This window comes from Budorcas taxicolor, chromosome 11 (assembly GCF_023091745.1).
Source record: "Budorcas taxicolor isolate Tak-1 chromosome 11, Takin1.1, whole genome shotgun sequence".
Classification (NCBI taxonomy): Eukaryota; Metazoa; Chordata; class Mammalia; order Artiodactyla; family Bovidae; genus Budorcas; species Budorcas taxicolor.
In genome coordinates this window covers 76,910,802-76,925,781 of record NC_068920.1, presented here as the reverse complement: position 1 = coordinate 76,925,781, position 14,980 = coordinate 76,910,802, and positions in this window count along the sequence as shown.

Sequence of the window (14,980 nt, the reverse complement as noted above, 5' to 3'; positions counted from 1 at the left end):
ACTTTGGCCACCTCATGCGAAGAGTTTACTCATTGGAAAAGACTCTGATGCTGGGAGGGATTGGGGGCAAGAGGAGAAGGGGACGACAGAGGACGAGAGGGCTGGATGGCATCACCAACTCAAAGAACATGAGTTTAGATGAACTCCAGGAGTCGGTGACGGACAGGGAGGCCTGGGGTGCTGCAATTCATGGGGTCTCAAAGAGTCAGACACGACTGAGCTACTAAACTGAACTGAAGCCACTAACTTGTTGGGGGGTGGGGGGAAGAACCTTTTTTTTTTTTTTTAATCTGTACATCATAACTAGAAAGATCAATATAACTGTGTGAGGCAAAGTAGCTCTGAAATGAGACTAAGAAACATTCATTTGTGCAGGGTCTTCATTGTGGTACAAGGGCTTCTCATTGAAAAATGTGGACTCTCTAGTTGGGCTCTCCATTGGCAGCATGGAATCTTATTTCCTTGACCAGGGATCAAATCTGCATTCCCAGCATTGGAAGACAGATTCTCAAGTCTTTGAAATACTCTTTTTCTTTTTAATATTTATTTTTACTTTATTTTGCTTTATAATACTGTATTGGTTTTGCCATACATTGACATCAATCTGCCACGGGTGTACATGAGTTCCCAATCCTGAACCCCCCTCCCCCCTCCCACCCCATATCATCTCTCTGGATCATCCGAGCGCACCAGCCCAAGCATCCTATATCCTGTATCGAACATAGACTGGTGATTCATTTCTTACATGATAGTATACATGTTTCCAATGCCATTCTCCCTAAGCATCCCAACCTCTCCTTCTCCCACAGAGTTCAAAATACCGTGCTATACATCTGTGTCTCTTTTGCTGTCTTGCATACAGGGTTATCATTACCATCTTTCTAAATTTCATATATATGTGTTAGTATACTGTATTGGTGTTTTTCTTTCTGGCTTACATCGCTCTGTATAATAGGCTCCAGTTTCATCCACCTCACTAGAACTGATTCAAATGTATTCTTTTTAATGGCTGAGTCATACTCTATTGTGTATATGTACCACAGCTTTCTTATCCATTCATCTGCTAATGGACATCTAGGTTGTTTCCATGTCCTGGCTATTATAAACAGTGCTGTGATGAACATTGGAGTACACGTGTCTCTTTCAATTCTGGTTTCCTTGGGGTATATGCCCAGCAGTGGGATTGCTGGGTCATAAGGCAGCTCTATTTGCAATTTTTAAAGGAATCTCCACACTGTTCTCCATAGTGTGTGTACTAGTTTGCATTCCCACCAACAGTGTAAGAGGGTTCCCTTTTCTCCACATCCTCTCCAGCATTTATTGCTTGTAGACTTTTGGATCACAGCCATTCTGACTGGTGTGAAATGGTACCTCATTGTGGTCTTCATTTGCATGTCTCTGACAATGAGTGGTGTTCAGCATGTTTTCATGTGTTTGTTAGCCATCCGTATGTCTTCTTTGGAGAAATGTCTATTTAGTTCTTTGGCCCATTTTCTGATTGGGTCGTTTATTTTTCTGGACTTGAGCTGCAGGAGTTGCTTGTATATTTTTGAGATTAGTTGTTTGTCAGTTGCTTCATTTGCTATTATTTTCTCCCATTCAGAAGGCTGTCTTTTCACCTTGCTTATAGTTTCCTTTGTTGTGCAGAAGCTTTTAGTTTTAATTAGAACCCATTTATTTATTTTTGCTTTTATTTCCAGTATTCTGGGAGGTGGATCAGAGAGGATCCTGCTGTGATTTAAGTCAGAGAGTGTTTTGCGTATGTTCTCCTCTAGGAGTTTTATAGTTTCTGGTCTTATGTTTAGATCTTTAATCCATTTGGAGTTTATTTTTGTGTATGGTATTAGAAAGTGATCTAGTTTCATTGTTTTACAAGTGGTTGACCAGTTTTCCCAGCACCACTTGTTAAAGAGATTGTCTTTAATCCATTGTATATTCTTGCCTCCTTTGTCAAAGATAAGGTTTCCATAGGTGTGTAGATTTATCTCTGGGCTTTCTATTTTGTTCCATTGATCTATATTTCTGTCTTTGTGTCAGTGCCATACCGTCTTGATGACTGTGGCTTTGTAGTAGAGCCTGAAGTTAGGCAGGTTGATTCCTCTAGTTCTATTCTTCTTTTCCAAGATTGCTTTGGTTATTCGAGGTTTTTTGTATTTCCATACAAATTGTGAAATTATTTGTTCTAGTTCTGTGAAAAATACCGCTGGAAGTTTGATAGGGATTGCATTGAATCTGTCGATTGCTTTATGTAGTATACTCATTTTCACTATATTGATTCTTCCGATCCATGAACATGGTATATTTCTCCATCTATTAGGGTCCTCTTTGATTTCTTTCATCAGTGCTTTATAGTTTTCAATATACAGGTCTTTAGTTTCTTTAGGTAGATATATTCCTAAGTATTTTATTCTTTTCGTTGGAATGGTGAATGGAATTGTTTCCTTAATTTCTTTTTCTACTTTCTCATTATTAGTGTGTAGGAATTTCTATAGTGCAAAGGATTTCTATTAGTACAAGGGATTTCTGTGTGTTGATTTTATATCCTGAAACTTTACTGTACTCATTGATTAGCTCTAGTAATTTTCTGGTGGAGTCTTTAGGGTTTTCTATGTAGAGGATCATGTCATCTGCAAACAGTGAGAGTTTTACTTCTTTTCCAATTTGGATTCCTTTTATTTCTTTTTCTGCTTTGATTGCTGTGGCCAAAACTTCCAGATCTATGTTGAATAATAGCGGTGAAAGTGGACACCCTTGCCTTGTTCCTGACTTTAGGGGAAATGCTTTCAATTTTTCACCATTGAGGATAAAGTTTGCTGTGTGTGCATCTATTGAGATAATCATATGGCTTTTATTTTTCAATTCGTTAATATGGTGAATTACATTGATTGATTTGCAGATATTGAAGAATCCTTGCTTCCCTGGGATAAAGCCCACTTGGTCATGGTGTATGATCTTTATAATGTATTGTTGGATTCTGATTGCTAGAATTTTGTTAAGAATTTTTGCATCTATATACATCAGTGATATTGGCCTGTAGTATTCTTTTTCTGTGGCATCTTTGTCAGGTTTTGGTATTAGGGTGATGGTGGCCTCATAGAATGAGTTTGGAAGTTAATTTCCTCTGAAATTTTCTGGAAGAGTTTTAGTAGGATAGGTGTTAGCTCTTCTTTAAATTTTTGGTAGAATTCATCTGTGAAGCCATCTGTTCCTGGGCTTTTGTTTGCTGGAAGATTTCTGATTACAGTTTCAATTTCTGTGCTTGTGATGGGTCTGTTAAGGTTTTCTATTTCTTCCTGGTTCAGTTTTGGAAAGCTGTATTTTCCTAAGAATTTGTTCATTTCTTCCACGTTGTCCATTTTATTGGCATATAATTGCTGATAATAGTCTCTTATGATCCTTTGTATTTCTGTGTTGTCTGTTGTGATCTCTCCATTTTCATTTCTAATTTTATTGATTTGAATTTTCTCCCTTTGATTCTTGATGAGTCTGGCTAATGCTTTGTCAATTTTATTTATCCTTTCAAAGAACCAGCTTTTGGCTTTGTTGATTTTTGCTATGGTCTCTTTTGTTTCTTTTGCATTTATTTCTGCCCTAATTTTTAAGATTCTTTCCTTCTACTAACTCTGGGGTTCTCCATTTCTTCCTTTTCTAGTTGCTTTAGGTGTAGAGTTAGGTTATTTATTTGATTTTTTTCTTGTTTCTTGAGGTATGCCTGCATTGCTATGAACTTTCCTCTAAGCACTGCTTTTATAATGTCCCACAAATTTTGGGTTGTTGTGTTTTCATTTTCATTCATTTCTATGCATATTTTGATTTCTTTCTTGATTTCTTCTGTGATTTGTTGGTTATTCAGAAGTGTGTTGTTCAGCCTCCATATGTTGGAATTTTTAATAGTTTTTATCCTGTAATTGAGATCTAATCTTAATGCATTATGGTCAGAAAAGATGCTTGGAATGATTTCAACTTTTTTGAATTTATCAGGGTTAGATTTATGGCCCAGGATGTGCTCTATCCTGGAGAAGCTTCCTTGAGCACTTGAGAAAAAGGTGAAATTCATTGTTTTGGGGTGAAATGTCCTATAGATATCAATTAGGTCTAACTGGTCTATTGTATCATTTAAAGTTTGTGTTTCTCTGTTAATTTTTTGTTTGGTTGATCTGTCCATAGATGTGAGTGGGGTATTAAAGTCTCCCACTATTATTGTGTTTTTGTTAATTTCCCCTTTCATACTTGTTAGCATTTGTCTTACATATTGTTGTGCTCCTATGTTGGGTGCATATATATTTATAATTGTTATATCTTCTTCTTGGATTGATCCTTTGATCATTATGTAGTGGCCTTCTTTGTCTCTTTTCACAGCCTTTGTTTTAAAGTCTATTTTATCGGAGATGAGTATTGCTACTCCTGCTTTCTTTTGGTCTCTATTTGCGTGGAATATCTTTTTCCAGCCCTTCACTTTCAGTCTGTATGTGTCAGTTGTTTTGAGGTGGGTCTCTTGTAGGCAGCATATATAGGGATCTTGTTTTTGTATCCATTCAGCCAATCTTTGCCTTTTGCTTGGGGCATTCAACCCCTTTACACTTAAGGTAATTATTGATAAGCATGATCCCATTGCCATTTACTTTGTTGTTTGGGGTTTGGGTTTATACACACTTTTTGTGTTTCCTGTCTAGAAAATATCCTTTAGCATTTGTTGGAGAGCTGGTTTGGTGGTGCTGAAATCTCTCAGCTTTTGCTTGTCTGGAAAGCTTTTGATTTCTCCTTCATATTTGAATGAGATCCTTGCTGGGTACAGTAATCTGGGCTGTAGGTTATTTTCTTTCATCACTTTAAGTATGTCTTGCCATTCCCTTCTGGCCTGAAGAGTTTCTATTGAAAGATCAGCTGTTATCCTTATGGGAATCCCCTTGTGTGTTATTTGTTGTTTTTCCCTTGCTGCTTTTAATATTTGTTCTTTGTGGTTGATCTTTGTTAATTTGATTAATATGTGTCTTGGGGTGTTTTGCCTTGGGTTTATCCTATTTGGAACTCTCTGTGTTTCTTGGACTTGGGTGATTGTTTCCTTTCCCATTTTAGAGAAGTTTTCAACTATTATCTTCTCAAGAATTTTCTCATGGTCTTTCTTTTTGTCTTCTTCTTCTGGGACTCCTATAATTCGAATGTTGGAGCATTTCATATTGTCTTGGAGGTCTCTGAGGTTGTCCTCATTTCTTTTAATTCTTTTTTCTTTTTTCCTCTCTGATTCATTTATTTCTACCATTCTATCTTCTATTTCACTAATCGTATCTTCTGCCTCTGATATTTTACTATTTGTTGCCTCCAGAGTGTTTCTGATCTCATTTATTGCATTATTCATTATATATTGACTCTTTTCTATTTCTTCTAGGTCCTTGTTAAACCTTTCTTGCATCTTCTCAATCCTTGTCTCCAGGCTATTTATCCATGTTTTCATTTTGATTTCAAGATTTTGGATCATTTTCACTATCAATATTCAAAATTCTTTCTCAGGTAGATTCCCCATCTCTTCCTCTTTTGTTTGGTTTGGTGGGCATTTCTGCTGTTCCTTTACCTGCTGGATATTCCTCTGTCTCTTCATCTTGGTTATACTGCTGCATTTGGGGTGGCCTTTCTGTATTCTGGGAATTTGTGGAGTTCTCTTTATTATGGAGTTTCCTCGCTGTGGGTGGGATTGTATCAGTGGCTTGTCAAGGTTTCTTGGTTAGGGAAGCTTGTGTCGGAGTTCTGGTGGGTGGAGTTGGATTTCTTCTCTCTGGAGTGCAATGAAGTGTACAGTAATGAGTTATGAGATGTCAATGGTTTTGGAGTAACTTTAAGCTGCCTGTATATTGAAGCTCAGGTGTGTGTTCCTGTGTTGCTGGGGAATTTGCGTGGTATGTCTTGCTCTGGAACTTATTGGCCCCTAGGTGGAGCTTGGTTTCAGTGTAGGTATGGAGGCGTTTGATGAGCTCCTATCAATTAATATTCCCTGGATTCAGGATTTCTCTGATCTTCTCAGGATTTTGACTTAAGCCTCCTGCTTCTGGTTTTCAGTTTTATTTTACAGTATCCTCAAGACTTCTCCATCTATACAGCACCAGTGATAAAACACCTAGGTTAAAGATGAGAAGTTTCTCCACATTGAGGGACACCCAGAGAGGTTCACTGATTTACATGGAGAAGAGAAGAGGGAGGGGGAAGTTAGAGGTGACTGGAATGAGATGAGGTGGGATCAAAAGAGGAGAGAGCAAGCTAGCCAGTAATCACTTCCTTATGTGTGCTCCACAGTCTGGACCACTCAGAGATGTTCACAGAATTATACAGGGAAGAGGAGAGGGAGGAAGTAGACAGAGGTGGCCAGGAACATAAAAGAGAGAATGAAAAGGAGAGAGACAGAACCAGCCAGTAACCAGTTCCCTAAGTGTTCTCCATTGTCTGCTGCTCAGTTTTCTGGATGTACCACTGGCACCCCTTTTGAGGCAGATGGTGACTGTCCAAAACCCCAAGAAGTCTTAGCAAAGAAGCCTGCTTGCAGTTTGGTAGGAAATGTCTCTCCGGGGCTGCAATTGCCCCCTTCCAGCCCTTATCGCTCTGGCTGCCTGTCACAGGAGGGGGATGGTCTGCAGCCAGCTATTTCTGTTCCATCCTTGTTCTGTGCATGGTTCTGGTGGTGTCTTATGTTAGAGCTTTTTGCATGGTAGCTATCCCACAGTCTGGTATGCTAGCCCAAGTTAGTTCATTCTGGTTACATTCGGGGCATTCCCGCCTGATTCTTAAAAAGCACTCCAGCCCGTGCCTCCCTGCCCAGCCCCCACTTGCTAGTGGCGGATGCAGGCCTCTGAGCTGCTTTTCATCTGGGGGAGTTACCGTTGGGCTTGTAATCTGTTGGTTTTAATTATTTATTTATTTTTCTTCCCTGTTATGTTGCCCTCTGTGCTTCCAAGGCTCACCACAGACTCGGCAGTAAGAGTATTTCCTGGTGTTTGGAAACTTCTCTCTTTTTAAGACTCCATTTGTGGTATGGGACTCCCTTCCCAGGATGGAGCTCCCTCACTACCTCCTTTGTCTCTTTTTTCGTCTTTTATATTTTTTCCTACCTGTTTTTGAAGACAATGATCTGCTTTTCTGGGTGCCTGATGTCTTCTGCCAGCATTCAGAAGTTGTTTTGTGCAATTTACTCAGCGTTGAAATGTTCTTTTGATGAATTTGTGAGGGAGAAAGTGGTCTTCCCATCCTATTCCTCCGCCATCTTCAGACCACCCCTTGAAATACTCTTGAAAGAGCACACAGATTAGTAAAGCAGCATAAGATGAGCACGTGAATGTCTCCAAAATAAAGAAGAATATGATATGTTTTTAAAGTGTGTTACCAGTGTCATAGTGGTCCTGAAATTTGTTGAGATAGGACATGTACAAATTTTGTAGTTAGGAGGAGTTAAGGAGTTAAGGAGGAGGTGGGATTTGAGATGTGCTTTGTATCATTTACTTCCAGGAAAACTATATATTTTTATTCTTATACAAAATTTGTGTGTTGATAATTTATGACAATTGTTCAGGTCTAAAAAATGTAGTTTTTTAAAAAATGTTCCCATTCTCAGTCAATATTCTGTCTAAAGTATGGGGTGAGATTCTCTCATAAGGGGTTCTATACTTAAATCTTTAGAGTATGCAGAGGGATAAATATTACATATTTACTTATGGGCAGGTCATGGTGGAGAGGTCTAACAGAATGTGGTCCACTGGAGAAGGGAATGGCAAGCCACTTCAGTATTTTTGCCTGTGAACCCCATGAACAATAGGAAAAGGCAAAATGAGAAGATACCAAAAGAGGAACTCCCCAGGTCATTAGCTGCCCAATATGCTACTGGAAATCAGTGGAGAAATAACTCCAGAAAGAATGAAGGGATGGAGCCAAAGCAAAAACAGTACCCAGTTGTGGATGTGACTGGTGACAGAAGCAAGATCCGATGCTGTAAAGAGCAATATTGCATAGGAACCTGGAATGTCAGGTCCATGAATCAAAGCAAATTGGAAGTGGTCAAACAAGAGATGGCAAGGGTGAACATTGACATTCTAGGAATCAGCAAACTAAAATGGACTGGAATGGGTGAATTTAACTCAGATGACCATTATATCTACTACTGTGGGCAGTAATCCCTCAGAAGAAATGGACTAGCCATCATGGTCAACAAAAGAGTCCAAAATACAGTACTTGGATGCATTCTCAAAAATGACAGAATAATCTCTGTTCATCTCCAAGGCAAACCATTCAATATCACAGTAATCCAAGTCTATGCCCCAACCAGTAACGCTGAAGAAACTGAAGTTGAACGGTTTTATGAAGAACTACAAGGCCTTGTAGAACGAACACCCAAAAAAGATGTCCTTTTCATTATAGGGGACTGGAATGCAAAAGTAGGAAGTCAAGAAACACCTGGAGCAACAGGCAAATTTGGCCTTGGAATGCGGAACGAACCAGGGCAAAGACTAATAGAGTTTTGCCAAGAAAATGCACTGGTCATAGCAAACACCCTCTTCCAACAACACAAGAGAAGACTCTACACATGGACATCACCAGATGGTCAACACCGAAATCAGATTGATTATATTCTTTGCAGCCAAAGATGGAGAAGCTCTATACAGTCAACAAAAACAAGACCGGGAGCTGACTGTGGCTCAGATCATGAACTCCTTATTACAAAATTCAGACTTAAATAAAAGAAAGTAGGAAAACCGCTAGACCATTCAGGTATGACCTAAATCAAATCCTTTATTATTATACAGTGGAAGTGAGAAATAGATTTAAGGGCCTAGATCTGATAGATAGAGTGCCTGATGAACTATGGAATGAGGTTCGTGACATTGTACAGGAGACAGGGATCGAGACCATCCCCATGGAAAAGAAATGCAAAAAAGCAAAATGGCTGTCTGGGGAGGCCTTACAAATAGCTCTGAAAAGAAGAGAGGCGAAAAGCAAAGGAGAAAAGGAAAGATACAGGCGTCTGAATGCAGAGTTCCAAAGAATAGCAAGAAGAGATAAGAAAGCTTTTTTCAGCGATCAATGCAAAGAAATAGAGGAAAAGAACAGAATGGGAAAGACTGGAGATCTCTTCAAGAAAATTCGAGATACCAAGGGAACATTTCACGCAAAGATGAGCCCGATAAAGGACAGAAATGGTCTGTACCTAACAGAAGCAGAAGATATTAAGAAGAGGTGGCAAGAATACACAGAAGAACTACACAGAAAAGATCTTCACGATCCAGGTAATCATGATGATGTGATCACTCATCTAGAGCCAGACATCTTGGAATGTGAAGTCAAGTGAACCTTAGAAAGCATCACTATGAACAAAGCTAGTGGAGGTGATGGCATTCCAGTTGAGCTGTTTCAAATCCTGAAAGATGATGCTGTGAAAGTGTTGCACTCAATATGCCAGCAAATTTGGAAAACTCAGCAGTGGCCACAGGACTGGAAAAGTTCAGTTTTCATTCCAATTCCAAAGAAAGGCAATACCAAAGAATGTTCCAAATACCGCACAGTTGCACTCATCTCACATGCTAGTAAAGTCATGCTCAAAATTCTCCAAGCCAGACTTCAGCAATATGTGAACCGTGAACTCCCTGATGTTCAAGCTGGTTTTAGAAAAGACAGAGGAACCAGAGATCAAATTGCCAACATCTGCTGGATCATGGAAAAAGCAAGAGAGTTCCAGAAAAACACCTATTTCTGCTTTATTGACTATGCCAATGCCTTTGACTGTGCGGATCACAATAAACTGTGGAAAATTCTGAAAGAGATGGGCATACCAGACCACCTGACCTGCCTCTTGAGAAACCTGTATGCAGGTCAGGAAGCAACAGTTAGAACTGGACATGGAACAACAGACTTGTTCCAGATAGGAAAAGGAGTACGTCAAGGCTGTATATTGTCACCCTGCTTATTTGACTTCTATGCAGAGTACCTCATGAGAAATGCTGGACTGGAAGAAACACAAGCTGGAATCAAGATTGCCGGGAGAAATATCAATAACCTCAGATATGCAGATGACACCACCCTTATGGCAGAAAGTGAAGAGGAGCTAAAAAGCCCCTTGACGAAAGTGAAAGAGGAGAGTGAAAAAGTTGGCTTCAACCTCAACATTCAGAAAATGAAGATCATGGCATCTGGTCTCATTACTTCATAGGAAATAGATGGGGAAACAGTAGAAACAGTGTTAGACTTTATTATTTTGGGCTCCAAAATCACTGCAGGTGGTGGCTGCAGCCATGAAATTAAAAGACACTTACTCCTTGGAAGAAAAGTTATGACCAACATAGATAGTATATTCAAAAGCAGAGACATTACTTTGCTGACTAAGGTCCGTCTAGTCAAGGCTATGGTTTTCCCAGTGGTCATGTATGGATGTGAGAGTTGAACTTTGAAGGAGGCTGAGCACCAAAGAATTGATGCTTTTGAACTGTGGTGTTGGAGAAGACTCTTGAGGGTCCCTTGGACTGCAAGGAGATCCAACCAGTCCATCCTGAAGGAGATCAACCGTGGGATTTCTTTGGAAGGACTGATGCTAAAGCTGAAGCTCCAGTACTTTGGACATCTCATGCGAAGAGTTGACTCATTGGAAAAGACTCTGATGCTGGGAGAGATTGGGGGCAGAAGGAGAAGGGGACGACCCAGGATGAGATGGCTGGATGGCATCATGGACTCGATGGACGTGAGTCTGAGTGAACTCCGGGAGATGGTGATGGACAGAGAGGCCAGGCGTGTTTCGATTCATGGGGTCGCAAAGAGTCGGACACGACTGAGGAACTGAACTCAACTGTACTGAACTGAACTGCTTCTTATCGTTTGCCAGGGTCTAGGTGATACTTGAGGTACCTGAAAGATAATAAGGTATACTTGATTTAACCCATGTACAAAATATCGTCTATCAGAGCAATTTGTTATCTGAGCAGTTAAGGAAGGGTAGATCTGAAAACTGCTGAGAATTAAAAATACAGATTTTATTCTTCTCCTTTTTGCCCTCCTCCAGTTAAGTGCTTCTCACCTGCTAGTGAATATCCCACTGTGGATGCCTCCAGGAGAATTACCTTCTAACTATCAAACCAGAGTTATCTTGAATAGGCTCACATTACTAAGATGTTTCAATTTATATCTAGAATTTTCAAGTAGTGAAGTGGCCTCAAGGCTAAGTCAGAACACAAACTGTAAGAGTTTCATAACTTAGATATGTCTCAAAAACAACAGAAACCCAAAAAAGAGATCTACACAGACTTTGTATAATCTTTTAGGACAAATTTATCTTAAAGAACTTTTTGTAAGGCTGAACTTATCAGACAATTGTTCATTTTTCAACACTGAATAAAAACAGAATTGAAATAGCTAGTGAGTAATCTTAAATACTTGAATATTCCAATATTACTAAGCTATATGATGGTTAGTTTTCTCGACTAGTGACCTCGTGCTCTGCCTCCTGGTCTAAAAAGCAAAGAAACCCATTGATTCAATTTGTTCTATCATGATAATCTGCTGACACATTAGCACTTAAATTGGTTCAATCACACTAAAAACACATTAGTTTCTCCTTTGTTATGAAAGCTAAAACTGATGAATTAGCCCGCAGTCTCATTCAATATAGATTTTCCTAAAGCTCCACACTGATTATCAGCTATATTAAAATAATATAAATGATTATGCCCTCTGGATGATGAGGTACTGAGAGGAAGGATATTTCACCAAAAATCAAAAGCATACATGTAACTATTTCCCATATCTGTAATTAAAATAAGAATAAATTATAATGTTCAACTGAAAGAATATGCTTCCCTCAAAGGTGCATTTGGCAAAATTTGGAGACATTTTTGTTGTGCCAACTGGATGGAATTTGTTAGACAGTCAGCAATTCTGCTAACTGACAAATAAGGATGGCCCAAAAACAAATAATTGTCTGCTCCAGAATGTCAATAATACCAAGGTCAAAAAATTCTAACAACCTTCTGAATGGGAAAAGATATCTGCAAATGATATATCTGATAAACTGTTATTATAAAAAATATACAAAGAACTCATACAACTCAATACAAAATAATAAAAACAAACAAGCAATTCAATTAAAAATTGGGCAGAAGAACTGAAAAGATATTTTTCCAAACAAGATACACAGATGGCCAACAGACACATGAAAAGATGCTCAATATTAATCATCAGGGGATACAAATCAAAATTATAATGAGATATCACCTTATACTTATCAGAATGGCTATAAATAAGAACAACAAATAACACGTTTTGTGAAATAATAGAAAAAAAAGGAATTCCTGCACACTGTTGCTTAGAATGTACATTGGTGCAGCTACAATGGAAAACAGTATGAAATTTCCTTAAAAAAGTAAAAATGAAATTACCATATGTTCTAGCAAATTCCATTTCTGGGTATTTATCTAAAGAAAACAAACCACTAATTTTAAGAGATACTCACCATTTTGTTCATCATTGCATTCTTTACAACAGCCAAGATAGGAAATCAACCTAAGCACATATCAATAGATGAATGGATAAAGATGAGTTGTGTAAATGCAATGGAATATTAGTTAGTCATTTAAAAAGAATGAAATCTTGCCATTTGCAACAACATGGATGAATCTAGGCAGTGTTATGCTAAATAAGTGAGACAAAGGAAAACAAATACTGTATGATTTCACTTATGTGTGGAATCTAAAAAAAACAAACAAAACAAACAAATGAAGCAAGTAGAAACAGACTCATAAATAGAGAGAAACAAACTGGTGTTCACCAGAGGGGAAAGGGAAATAAGTGAAGAGGATAAAGGGGTACCAACCTCCATTCACACAATAAATAAGTAATGAGGATGCAATGTATGGCACACAGAATACAGTTAACAATATGAAAACAATTTTGTATGGTAACAGACAGTTACTAACCATATCATGAAGTTCATTGCATAATGTGTATAAGTGTCAAACCACTATGTTGCATACCTGAAACCAATATTGTATGCCAATTATATTTCAATTATAAAGAGAAAAAGAAAACTGCTGTATACTCTATTCCTCTTGTTGAAAATACTTTTGTAATTTTTATTTAGATTGTAAACATCCAAGCAAGAGTTAGTACATTTACTCTTCATACTTTCAATTTTTAGATAAAATATTTCACTTTTTATTTAAAATGCTTAAAATTAATAAATTAGTGATTGTGAATAAAGATGTTCCTTAAAACAAAACAAAAAATATTTATTGATCCATTGAAGTTCAAGAAAAGTACTTGAAAAAATCAGTAGTTTAGGTACAGATGAGTGCTGTTTGTATCTGAAGCTTTCTTAAATGAGCTGTTGTTTAGTGGTTCAGTGATGTCCAATTTTTTGCAACCCTATGGACTGTAGCCTGCCAGGGTCCTCTGTCCATGGGATTTCCCAGGCAAGAATATCATAGTGGGTTGCTATTTCTTTCTCCAGGGGACCGTCCCAAACCACAGATTTAACCCCCTGCCCCTGCATTGGCAGGTGGATTCTTTACCACTAAGTTATCAGGGAAGCCTTTCTTAAATGGGTATCCAGGAGTAAAACTAACTGATGGGATATTGAAAAGATTAATTTGACATGTCTTGTAAGGTGGTTTGAGCTTAACTCCTCTTGAATATATAGGGGAACCTGAGGAGGCATGGAATTGCAAAGAGTTGGACATGACTGAGTGACTGGACTGAATTGAAAGAGGAATGGAGGTGATCTTAGCTGCATAATCTAGGTATCATTATTCATAGTGGCAGAGATTCTTGCTTAAGTGAAAGCACGTACCTGACTCACTTCCATCATTTCAGTCAGTAAATTAAGAATCTATCTGAAGTAGTAATCTAAAAACTCGATAAAATTTTTAAAAACAGAGAGAAAAAGAAGGAAGGAAAGAAAGAAAAGAGATTGAAATAAGAAGCCTATAAATATTAATATTGAAAATACTCTCTGTCTGAAGATATCTCTTTCTAAGTGATGGTATTTGAAAAATCTCCATTATGGCAGTGATTTTCTTTTTATTCTGAACTTGCTTCTCTGTCTTTTATGACTTAAATGAACTCACCTTGAAGACAGATGAGTCTTTTGTATAAAATATTTGAAAATGGATTGGAAGAGAAAGTTGTAAATAAATTCCTACTTTAAAAAATACAGTTAGTTATCTTTTCACAATAATATAAAGTGGCTCTTTTTAAATTCTAAACATTTTGAATTCTGTGAAAACTCATTTTATAATTTCAGTTGTACAATATAGCTTTATATTTTAAATACAATTTAACAGAATTGATAAAACCTGCATAATTATTCCATTAACCTCTGGAAACATTCTCACTTCCTCCTTCAACTTGGTACCTGGATGAAAACAAACCAGGGGACCTTATTTATTTGTTATCCGTGTCTCATTTACAAGCCAATTAATTTCCATTTTCAGCATTTCAATTACATGACTCCATTACTGCCCAAACAATTTGTAGAGAATAGCCAAGTTCAAACTATTCTGAAACAAAAAATTCTGAGTTTTCTGTCATTTGAGAAACCAAAAAAGGTACATGTTAATAAGACATGTGACATAAACCCGAAAATATACTATCATGTTTTAGGGGGCTTCCCCGATGGCTCAGTGGGTAAAGAGTCTGTCTGCAATGCAAGAGATGTAGGAGACGCAGGTTTAATCCTTAGATCAGGAAGATCCCCTGAAATAGGAAAAAGCAACCCACTTCAGTACTTTTGCTTGGGAAATCGCATGAACAGAGAAGCCTGGCGGGTTGTAGTCCAAAGGGTGGCAAAGAGTTGGACATGTCTGAGTGACTGAGTGAATATTTTTAGTCCAAATGAACCGTATATTTTATCAGAAATTATACAATTAGCATTCTAATTTAGGATCTTCAAAAACACAAATTCAAAGAAACCAGTATCTAGAACAATGCCACTGCCCGTAGGTGGCAGATTCATATCAATGTATGG